Below are 11738 nucleotides of genomic sequence, written 5' to 3'. Positions count from 1 at the left end.
ATATGTATATAATCATCATTTCAATACCATATCATCAATACTACATCATCACCCCAAATTCCTTCACAATTTAACATAATCCAACCATGCACAAGAATAATCCAACATCATTTCCAATCATCTTTCAACAACAATCAAATAACATACTTCTTATGCTCACATGCATATATATATATATATATATATATATACATATCCATATAAATAACACCAACATAATTTACATCCTTACCAAAAAAATGGCCCTTTTGATTTCGAAGTCCTGTTGGCACAAATAAGGGGTGCTTCTCGAAGCCCTTGAGACGGTGAACACAACTACGGAATCAATTTGGATTTTCTACGGTTGAATCACAAGATAATTGGAGTTGAACTTAGGCTAGGGTTTCTTATTCTTCAATGATTTGGATGATAAATGGTGGATATAAGGCTAAGTATATGTATATAATGACCAATTTTCGTCCATGAGGTGATGGAAAATGACCATATTGCCCTTAAAAATTTAAGTAAATCCGAATCTGTCCATGGTGGACTGTTTTGATAGGCTAAAGTAAATCGGCCATAACTCTTTGCTCCGATATCGGATTTGGGTGAAATTGGTATCGTTAGAAAGATAATTCAAAGGTCTTTCATTTAATATAAATTAATCCACCCAGTTCGTCCTGTAGAAGTAGTTATGATCGTTTGAAGTTGACCCTAAAAATCTGTTTTGAGAGGCTGAAGTAAAACGAGTATAACTCCTTACTCAGATGTTGGATTTGGATGAAACCAATTTCATTGGAAAGAAGACTCAAAGATCTTTCTTTTGATATATGGTAGCTCAACCAGTTCATTATATTGAGGGAGTTATGATCGTTCAAAGTTGACCCAAAAAACTGGCAGGCCTCAGTAGTTTCCGGCACATTTTACTGTTCACATCCCGGCCACCGTTTTAAAGTTTCGAACGAGCTCGCTTATATCCGAAACTTATCCGTTTTTGGAAATCTTTATATCGTTGGAAAGCTTATTCAATAACCTTCGTATGGAACCATCGACGGGAAAATTCCGATATAAATAAAGTCGATTCCTATACACCTATAATCAAACTATACACTTGAAACCATCTCAAAATAATCAATACTCATACTTAAACTCATATATACCTAACTTAGGATCAATACATATACCCCAACACATATAACAATGACTAATGCACGTAATTAAGTACGGGGTGTTACACATACCTGGTGCAACAGTTCAGTGATCTGTTTTATTATCTCCAACAGATTACTCATTCGTTACAACAGGTCGGTTATATGTTGCAATAAATAAACTACCTAGTGCAACAGATATGTGATCTATTTTTACTGTTTCTAATGGATTACTCATCCGTTTCAATAGGTCAGTTATATGTTGCAACCGATAAACTACCTGGTGCAATAGATATGTGATTTGTTTTTACTGTTTCCAATGGATTACTCATCCCCTTCAACAGGTTGGTTATATGTTGCAATAGATATACTACCTGGTGCAACAAATTAGAGATTTTATTTTATTATTTCCAATGATTTAATCATTCGTTGCAACAGGTCGGTTATATGTTACAACAGACAACATACCTGATGCAATAGATTAGATATCTGTTTTTATTGTTTACAATGGTTTACTTATCCTTTGCAATAGGTTAGTTATATGTTGTAACAGATAACATACCTGGTGCAATAGATGTGTGTTCTGTTGGAACTGTTATTTTACAGTTGCGCATGTTAGATTTACTGTTATCCTTTTTCAATGATGCATTAATCAATTATAATCTATTTTATGTTCCTGTTAATTTAAGATAATATGGCTTTCAAAAGAAAAGAAATCGAATCAAGTCCAAGTAAAGGAACAAGTGCAGCAGCTCGGATACATCCACCACTCTATGAGCTTTCTTTACAAGCGTTATCTCAATCAGAAGCAGAAGATAATGAACACGGGGAGGAGAAATGTTTCAAAAGAGATGAACCAAATGCTAATAGCCCTTGAACCGAAGAGTTGGTCAAAACCTTCAGCATTGATCGTTATCCTGTGAGAATACAGTGCGATGGTGCCACAAATTTAACGAATGATTTTGTGGTTAAGCCAACCATGGGAAAATCTTTCGACGCCTTTGGAAAAATACTTCGAGAATAAAAATTGGATGCTTATTTCAGAGAAAGCTGCTTTGGGAAATATCTTGATTTGCCAGAGGACAACAATGCTCGTTTTCAAATGAAAATGGTATACGATCTTCTCAAGCGTAGGTTTATGTATGAAAATAAAGACAAGATGGATGAGGTGTGGATAAATTATTGTGGCATGCCTGTTTGTTTTGGTTGGAAGGAGTTTGTCATAGTTACCGGACTAAAATGTTATCCTCCTTCTCTTTCTCAAGTTATACCTACTCTGACCTAAAAAAAACACCCCGCACACCCAAAAAAGGCAAAGAAAAGTCGAGTGATCGTGATGACCTGGTGTCGATTGTTGGTCCAAGCTTCAAAAATAAAAATTTGATAGAAGTATTGAAAGGTAAGGATTCTCAAAGAAGCACAAGCAATCATTGTCTTTGGTTTAGTTTGTACAAAATATTCTTTGGGCAAGAGACGTTAACAACAACATAAGTGTTGGTTTAATAAAGCTCTTCGAGGATCTTGAAGCATTTAACAACTATCCCTGGGGTTATGAAAGCTTCAAAATAACTATCCAATATTTGTTGACTCCGTTAACACCAAAGAGAGTCAACTTATATGGCTTTCCATGGGCCTTCACGATTCTTTTATCATGATATGATTCTTCATTTTTTTTATTCAATAATTCTTTTGATTTATTGGCGTTATGTTATAGGCTTGGGCATTTGAAGCCATTCTATATTTGAGACAACAAGTGAATTACCAGAAAGAAGTTTCCTTTCCAAGAATCCTGAGATGGTTGTCGGCCAAAATCGATAGAAATGCAAAATTTCTTAATCTTTTCAACCCCCCAAGGAAGCAGTAAGTCCAATTCTAATCAAATTTTTATTTTAATTAATGATTATTTTAAATGATTTCATCATCATTCTAATATATGTACCAATTTATTTTAGATTGTCCATCTGTGGCTTGTTCCGACCAATCGAAAGTTGAAGATACCATTTTTTCTTACTTTACGGTCTGTACAAACTTTTCCGAACCCTAAGATCGTTAATGGAATAAAAATAGAATTGTTTGGAGTAACAACCATCACAAGAAAAATAATTTTGGAGGGTGGGCTTGTTGCTATTGATGATGGTAGTCGTAGTGGTAGTGGTGCTGCTGTTGGGGTTAATGGTGCTCCTCTTACCATTTTTGAAACAACAAGCCATTATGATTATGATCATACTGTTTGTACAAATTTTTCTCCAGATTTTACCACATCTAACAAATGTTCTGCATGCAAATGTCAAGACTACATGGCGAAACACGATAGAGTGATTAATGTTATTAATGCACTAACTGCTTTTGTAAAAAAATGGCATCTAATAGGGGTTTCATTCCATCAAAGAGGATTTCATATCTATACACTCCACTAGAGATCAAGGCGGCTAAGAGGAGAAGGAAATATACTTCCAAGGCATCATTAAGCATCGAAAAAAGCAAAATTACAATGCGTCTATCTTTGTCTTGCACCTATGTTCAGTGTGGAAGGGCCACAGGAGAGCAGCATGAGCTGAATAAGGTGAATGTACATCACCTATTCTAACAGATAATACATCTGCTGAAAATTATCAAACAGATATATATATCTGTTGCAATTATTGTCTAACCTGTTGCATCAGATTTGTTATTTGTTGCAACAGATGAGTCTTATGTTGCAAAAGATAGGTCATGTGTTCGAAATTATCGTACTGCTTTGATTTACCTGTTCGAATTTGTCCCAATAGATGATCCATCTATTGCAACAGATAGGTCATGTGTTCAAAATTATCGTACTGCTTTGATTTACCTGTTCGAATTTGTCTCAATAGATGATCCATCTGTTTCAACATAAGGCTCATCTGTTGTAACAGATGGACAATCTATTGTATATCTGTAATTAGCATTGATAATTCTGACTTTCCAGGTGGATGTCATAGTAGAAGCCATTGCTGAAGAGCATAATATCGTAGTCGATAATCCATCAACTACTTTCAAAGAAGAAGAAAAAGTGGAGCCTGTTAGTTCGAGAGAACGGAAGAATTACCCATTTGAAGGGTTCAACATCTCGGACGAGGCTCCAATAAAACTAACACAGTTGATCAATGACTATTCAGAATGAATAACCGATGGGTTGTTAAAGCATTATATCGCCAGGTACATAAATCAATTTTTATAGCTATTGGTTTATATTATTCTTGTTGTAAGAACGTGACATTAACACATATAAATCATCATGTAGAAAACAAAATGATGAACGCTACAAAGTGAACGAATTGAGTCTTGGTTCTGATACATTTGACTTTGTTGTTGCACATCCCGAAATGAAGAATTGGTTCTATTTGATGTCACAGCCCCAAACTTGGTGGAATGATGAGGTTTAAATGCCATACATATTACTATTAATTAATACTCTATTTAATTGCATATGCGTATTAATTTTTTTGTCACATAATTCAAAATATTTAATAATATGTGCAGCACATCGCTATCATTTTTTACTACTTCCAAAAGAAGGCTAAGTTGCTAACACAAGAACAATACAAATACACGACAGGCAATTGTTTGTACAAAGTTTACATCAATAATGCCTACTATAGGTATTGTCAATAACAGCTGAAAGTTTTCCGAAATAAGGAATGCTTAATCACTATTATCAAAGGTTTTAGCATTCCGGCTGGCTTACCTTGGCATTTGGTCGATGAAGTGTACATCCCAATCAATTGTGGTGATGAATTCCATTGGGTATTGGCTGTCGTCATTCTAAAAGAGAGGCGCATCCAAGTTTATGACTCGATGTCGTGAAGCAGACGTTCTGGGCCGTCGTCTGAGATATAAAAGCTGGCCAAAATATTATCTACTTACCTTGATATGAGTGACTTTTTGAACCAAAAGGTTCGTACTGATTAGTCGACGATTGAAGCATACCGGGATAAAATGGCTAATCCATTTGATGAACAATATATTTAAGGAATTGCTTAACAAACCATTGGTAGCCTATAAGTTTAAGTGTCATGATTTAGTTTCATTTCACAAATTTCACAACGCTTGTATAAACTGCGAGATCTGGATTATCTATTTTTTTATAATACAAGGATTGCGGTCCTTTTGTTGCCGCCTATGCTGAGTATTTGAGTGATGGATTATAAGTACCAAATGATGGACTTGATGCCAGATTACTCCGCAAAAGATATGCTACTCTTTTATGGATATACGGAGAAGCAAAAACTCAGAAGTCGTACGCAAGCGACATTAAAGATCCACGATGACCAAAGCCGAATTCCATAGCACTGGATGAAGAACAACTTGTCCATATTGATTAGATATTTACATCTTAAGTCCGTCAATGTAATAACCTATCATCCTTGGTTTAACTTGTTGATTTATTTGTAGAGTAGATCGTTTGTACCCATAATGATTTTTTTACATTTCATTTATTTGTTGAGTTATTTCATGTAATTTCCGTAGGCTTTGATTTATTTTATGTTGTCTATGAATATAATTTAATCCTTAGTTTTGAACATGTTAACTGAAATGGAGTACTAGATTCAAATATCGCAACAGATAATACATCTGCTGCAACAGACGACATATCTTATCAAATGAATTTAGACATATGTTGCAACATGAGATGCAACACCTAGGTCATCTGCTGGAAATTATATAACAGGTCTTCCAACTTTTTTATTTGCTCCAAAAGATTACCGATCAGTTGCAGCAGATAGATTATATATTGCAATAGATCATATATCTGTTGCGACAGACAGACTAGGAACATCTGCATAACGCAACAAATGACCAACCTATTCCAACAGATAATCAATCTGTCAGAACAGGTACTATATCTGTTACGACAGATATAAAATCTATTGCATTATAAAAATTCAACTTAGCCTGACATAAAAATTATTGCCACTACATGTAAAGTGAATTGGCTTGAAATGAAAATTTGTTATCATATTCGTCTCTGTCTTTGTACATATTCTTCTTTATACACGGGCTCCAACCATTTAGTTAGTACCCCATATGCCCAGACTTATTGAATCTTTCCCACAACGGCGTCGCACACATCGGTCATTTGTGTGCCGGTCAGCAAACACTCGATGTATGTAAACGAGTACGGCCCGCACGCTGCACCGGTTGTATTTTTTGGGAGATGGATATTCTTATTTTGACCTTCAAAATCCTATGATTCCTTTGTCAAGACTTCAGCCGGTAAATGATCCATCATCTTACTCTGCGTCAACAACTTGGGCAACAACTTCAAGAGTGGCTGCATGCGGGTTAAAAATGTCTTCTCGCTGAAGACAGGTAACTTGCAGTCATAAAACTTAATCTTTACCTAGTATAGTAGTATCCCAATAACGAGAAAATATTTGACTTCCACGTTCATGACTACAAAGATTCTCTTTGCCTTGGTCCAGCTCTTACCGTGTGGATATGGCCTCTTTCCTCTAACATATTTAATCGCTTCTTCATCCCATTGGAACATAGAAACTAACTTATCAAATCTCAGGCCACCGAAATCAGCTAGCTCGCGGAGATTAGCGTACCTATCCTTAAAATTATTGTAGACGTTGAGGTCCATTATCCTATCGGCACATTATAAGCATTTGGGTATGCTAATTCCCTGCCCCTCTGAGGCAGAGAATTTCATCAACATACTCTGGTATAAAAAGATAATTTTTAAATAGGTTAGTAATTGTAAAGAATTAAAACACAGTGGAAAGAATCCAATGCAGAGGGTTCTCTGAATCAGTTCACAGATTACCCATCCAACGCAGCTTATGCAACAGATGTGTTGCAACAGAATATCAAGCTGTTGCAATAGATTACACATCTGCTGCATAGATTTTTCTTCATGGAGTAGATTGGAAGGCTAGGTTAGCAAAAGTAAACTTACATTGCCCTCGTACCACACGCGCATATTTGTCATATTCGTGACGTCTTTGGCGGCAAATGAATGCATGTTGTATTCTTTTTGAACCTTCGTCTTCATGAATTCTTCTAATTTCTTCTTCTTCTCTTTACTAAGCACCGTGAATATGTCCACCTCCTTCGGCGGACCCTAAACTTCAACAACTCTTGGAGAGGGAGGAGTTGTAATTTTTGTTGATTTCAGAATGAAGAGAATTTGTCTAATCTTTCTTCTCTTCCTCTTAACCGCCACTGTAGGAGTGCATGGCTCCCCCACCTCATTGAATGGTATGACACCCCTCTTGGATTTCAACTCTTCAACAGCTTCAGCCATAGCCTCTAGCTTTTCAAGGAGTTTATCCTCTCTGTTCTTACACACTTTGCATTTACAATAAGAACATAAGGGTGAGGGGGGTGAGAGGGACCACTGTAAGGGTGGGAGGGACCGGTGTAGGGGTGAGAGGGAGGACCTATGCAAGGGGTATTTTCAAAAGTATTTATTTTTTATTGAGCACCAACATGCTCATAATCACGACTGGCAACAGCAGTAACAGGATGGTTGCCACCATCATAAATAACTCAACCAGAAATACCCCCAGAAGAATCACCCGGATCTACTGCAGTTTGAGGTTGGTCGTGAAGAGCTTCAACATTAGACTGACCTTGCCTAACTGCTCTTCTTATGGATGTTGCTCCAGCCAATTCCTTCTTTATTAACTCCACCGTTGGATCTTCTTTTGTCTCAACAAGACCCAAAGTAAGAAAATAAGTCATCCCTAGCTCATCAATGGTAGGCACGATCCAAGGATGCACAACCTATAAAAAAACATGAGGCATTTAAATCATATAATAATAATTTGCAGTCAGTTGGGTTACATCGGGCTCGGGTTACATGGATGTTAACACAGCTAACTTATGCAACAAATGATCTAGCTACAGTAATAGCTAATCTGTATGTCAAAAAAGATTGATAATATGTTGCACCAGATAACCCATCTATTGCATAATTTGCACAAATGGGTAATATGTTGAGTAGGGTTTAGAGAACCAGAGCAGCAGATGGTTAATCTATTGCGAAATATGGATTATCTATCACAACAGATTACCCATCTGTTGCACCAGTTGCAATTGATGGGTAATCTATTGCAACAGATGACCCATCTGTCGCAACATATGGAACATTTGTTTCAATATATTTCTTTGGGGCAAATTATTTTAGTTTCATGAAGACGTACTGCATCATCCGGAGGGTTAGAGAAATCAGCCTCCTTCATATATTTTTTACTGCTCTTTGTTGCACCCACCTACCTAAGGATCCTCGGAAGAGAAACCTTATTTGGGTAATCCTTGAACTGCTTTCGAAGGGGAGGAATGGCTTCACATGCCCAATCCTAAAAAATATAAATAAGAAGCAAGCAAAAAAAATTCATAATAACTATATTCAATATAAATTAATGAATGAGTAAAAATAGTGATCAATTTTACCATGAAATCTCAAGAAAAGTTGTATCATGTAGTGGTCTTTGGCTTTAGCTTTTTCAGTAAATATTCGATAGTCAAGTAGTAGTTGTCATATCCCTAGGGATAATCGTTGAATTTTCCAAAATCATTAGCAAGTGCCAACAAATCATCTTCCATGACTTTTTTGACGTCTCTTGCCAATAAAACGGAATGGACATACCAAACTAAGCAGAATTTCTCCCTGTAGTACTTTGGTACGTTTTTATTATCGAGATACGCTATCAAATCCTTCACTCTGTAGCTAGGTCCAACAATGGCCAACAATCCATCTGGACCCTTTATGGGGTGCTTCCTTGATGAGAGATTCTTCTGGACAATCGCATCTCAAGCCCGTCACTATGGCAAACTCTTTCAATCCAAAACAAACTGGCATGCCACAGTAGTTAATCCAGACTTCATCCATCTTTTTTCCGCCCTCCTTCGAACCTTCATCATCCCCCGCATACTTGATCTTGTGCTTGAGAACGCCATATACCATGATCATTGGAAAACGAAGAGGGTGGGCCTCATACAGCTCAAGAAAGTATGCAAAGCAACTCTTCTTAAAAAGTCCATCTATGTTTTCCTTCTTCATAATACTCCTAAGTTCGTTAAAAGGTTTCTCCAACTGACATTTAAGTACAACATCACGAAATACTGCGTGAGGGATATTCATCGGCATTGCAACTCGAAACCCATCGATACTAATAGTTTTGACAAAATCATGCTGGGATTTTGATATTATTTCATGCCTCATTGGTGAGAAGGAGTTATCACTTTACTCAGCTTTATTTTGCCCTGACTAAGATTGTTCTGGAAGTTTCTCCGAATCTATCTGTACTCTAGCCTTTTTTGTTGGGTGGTCAGAAGTTGATCCACTTCCAGTTTCTTTTTTTTTGGGATACATCTTTTAACTACAAACAATAGAAAAACAAAAAATACATTGCATTTGATGTCTGTATAATTTTTAAAAAAAAGGTAAGACAAATTTCAATAATTTATTCTATGCCACATTACAAAATAAAATACTCCAACGGAAAACCATCAGTTGGAACGGATGGGGAATCTGTTTGACCTCCCAACAAATATCCCACCTGTTGCAATAGATGGACAAATTTCAATAAATTATTCTATACCGCACTACCAAAAATACTCCAACGGATAACCCATCAGTTGGAACAGATGGGGAATCTGTTTGAAGACCTATTTAATATCTTCCAAAAGATCTTTCACCCGTTGAAATAGATGGACCATCACCATCAAAACCAATGCCACCACTAATGTCACCAAGACCACCACCAATGCCACCAATATCATTACCAAGACCACTGACACCACCACCAAAAAATACAAATACCGACACCATCAACAACAGCCACCAACACCACAAATACCATCTAATAATACCACGACAGTCAATAAAATACTGAGAGAAAAACTAGGGTTTTCTCGGGTGCTTCCTACTTTTTTAGCATCAAAACTCAAAGTTGTTAACCCATTCTCGAAGATAATACAACTAAAAGCCTTTTTTTTTCATCATTAACTAAAAAGACCTATTTTTTAGAATAAAGAACAAATGTAAAACTCTTCTTAAACTCTGTTACTAATAAAGACAGAGAAAACAACGGATACAAGCAGGAATGAAGTCGAAAATAACAACTATATATGGTCGTAAATGGAAAAAAATCAACCTGTTTTGAAAGGTTGAGCAATATATTGAGTAGTTATTGTTTGTATTATTGAGAGAGAGAGAGAGAGAGAGAGAGAGAGAGAGAGAGAGAGAAAGAGAGAGAGAAAGAAGAGCAAGAATTTCAGATTTGAAAAGAAATTTTTTTTGAGAAAATGGATGATTTGTATAGGTTGATTTGTAATTTTGGATAAGAATGACAAGTTTTGAAATTGTTAATTTGGTCCGAATTGATCTTAATTAGTTTTAAAATTTTAAAAGATATAGTTTTTAAAATATTAAGATGATGAGAACTCATTTCAACTCAGAGTGATCGATCAACGAGTCGGGTCAGGATGAATGCAATACCAACACCATGCAATTAGAAAGATGCAATTGGATTTCTAGTTGACCCTATGAGCTCATTCATTCATCCTTAGTTCTACCTAAATCAATTTAGGTACTATCACCATCTTAAGATTGAGTTGATGAGAACTTATTTTGACTCAGAGTGATCGATCGACGACTCGGGTCGGGATGAACACAATACCAACACCATACAATTGCAAAAACTGAGCTGGATTTGTAGTTGACCCTGTGAGCTCATTCATACCTATTTCCACCTAAATCAATTTAGGTACTATCACCATATTAAGATTGAGTTGATGAGAACTCATTTCAACTCAGAGTGACCGATCAACGACTCAGGTCGGGATGAATGCAATCCCGACACCCAATTGCAAAGACTCAATTAGATTTGTAATTGACCCAGTGAGCTGTTCATTCACCCCTAGTTCCATGTAAATCAATTTAGGTACTATCACTATCTTAACATTGAGTTGATGAGAACTCATTTCAACTCAGAGTGATCGATTGATGACTTGGGTCGGAATAAACGCAATACCAACACCATGCAATTGCAAAGACTCAGTTGGATTTATAGTTGACCCAGTGAGATCATTCCTTTATCCTTAGTTCCACCTAAATTAATTTAGGTACTATCACCATCTTAACATTGAGTTGATGAGAACTCATTTCAACTCAGAGTGATCGATCGATGACTCGGGTCGGGATGAACGCAATACCGACACCATGCAATTGGAAAGACTCAATTGGATTTGTAGTTAACCCTATGAGCTCATTCATTCATCCCTAGTTCCTCCTAAATCAATTGCAATGAAATCTGTTGCAACAAATGACTGAGCTGTTGGAAATTTTCAAACAAATATTCATATATGTTGCAACAGATGACATATCTAATTTAATTATCAAATAGACATTTTCATCTGCTATGGCAGATGACTGAGCTGTTGGAATTTTTCAAACAACTATTTCTATTTGTTATAACAGATGACATATATCATTTAATTAATTATCAAATGGATATTTTTATATATTGTCACAGATGACTGAGCTATTGAGATTTTTAAATAGATATTTATATCTGTTATAACAGATGACTGAGCTGTTCAAATTTCTAAATAGATATTTATATCTGTTGCAACAGA

Source organism: Capsicum annuum, chromosome 11, assembly GCF_002878395.1.
Source record: "Capsicum annuum cultivar UCD-10X-F1 chromosome 11, UCD10Xv1.1, whole genome shotgun sequence".
In the NCBI taxonomy this organism is placed as follows: Eukaryota; Viridiplantae; Streptophyta; class Magnoliopsida; order Solanales; family Solanaceae; genus Capsicum; species Capsicum annuum.
This window is presented reverse-complemented; position numbering follows the sequence as displayed.